Here is a 1,287-nt window from a genome sequence, read left to right on the forward strand (position 1 = left end):
TGTAGGGGCGTCTGGGTGGCTCATTTGGTTAAGCAGCCGATTGTTGATTTTGGCTTAGGTCATGATCTACGCTGAGCCCTACACTGGGCCCTGTGAGATTCGTGAGATTGAGCCCTACACTGGGCTCTATGCGGACAGCATGGAGAGGGCTTAAGATTCTCTCTCTCCCTGTCTGCTGCGCCCCAGCTCTGTCTAAATAAATAAATTTAAAAAACAATAATATTGTGCTTCCTCTTCTGCCACTCCTGGTGCTGCTTGTGTGCTCGTTCGGTGCAGACCTGCTACCTCTTTTGTGAAGCGGCAGCTGAGGAGACTCCGGCAGTCGCCATGGTGGACGAAAAGCCCAAGGAAGGAGTCAAGACTGAAAACAAAGATCATATTAATTTGAAGGTGGTGGGGCAGGATTGGTTCTGTGGTGCAGTTTAAGATTAAGAGGCATACACCACTTAGTAAACTAATCAAAGCCTGTTGTGAACGACAGGGTTTGTCCATGAGGCAGAACAGATTCTGATTTGATGGGCAGCCAATCAATGAAACAGACGTACCTGCACAGTTGGAAATGGAGGTTGAAAATACAACTGATGTGTTCCAGCAGCCGACAGGAGATGTCTACTAAAAACGGAACATGTTACTTGACTCCAGAACTCTGTTGCTCCAGATCAAGAAGACATTCTCAATTAGAAAACCACAATTTGGTTCCACCACATCCTGACTGCTACAGCATAGTTTTCTCTCTTCTTTCATTTTCCCCTTCCCCATTCCTTTATTGTACGTAAAGTGTGTATGTGCACAAGAATTTTGCATTTTTTTAACTAAATGGCCAATAGTATGTTTTGATCGACATCAAATGGAGATGGGATGGGGAAAAATACTGGTTCTGTGAAAATACCTCCTTTCTCCATTAGTGGCATGCTTGCTTATTCAGCTCTTACCTTTATATTGCAGTAAGTTATTTTGCTCTCACTGCTTAACAAAAAAAGAACAACATAAAAATCCTTGCATACCTTGTTCGATTGGAGAATTTTAATGTTTTTCAATTATCATTGTAAAACCAAGGACAGTTTTATAACTTTTTTGTACATAGCTGTTACATGTAGGGCAATCTGTCTTTAAGTAGGGATAAATTACTCTAAAGGAAATGGATCCTAGATAGTTTTCCCTTCAAGTCAAACGTCTTGTTGTTTCCATAAACTTCTTGTTTAAAATGAAAAAAAATAATAATGTTGTAACGACATCATATAATGACAGATGGTAACTACACTTATCATGCAAGTGTAATGTAAGTAA

General features: G+C 40.6%; 1 pseudogene; it reads left to right on the plus strand.

Annotated features, from left to right (window-relative positions):
• Nucleotides 1-243: 243 nt before the first annotated feature.
• Nucleotides 244-616, plus strand: LOC125923193 (small ubiquitin-related modifier 2-like; annotated as a pseudogene).
• The last annotated feature ends 671 nt before the right edge of the window (nt 617-1,287 follow it).

This window comes from Panthera uncia, chromosome B1 (genome assembly GCF_023721935.1).
Source record: "Panthera uncia isolate 11264 chromosome B1, Puncia_PCG_1.0, whole genome shotgun sequence".
NCBI lineage: Eukaryota > Metazoa > Chordata > Mammalia > Carnivora > Felidae > Panthera > Panthera uncia.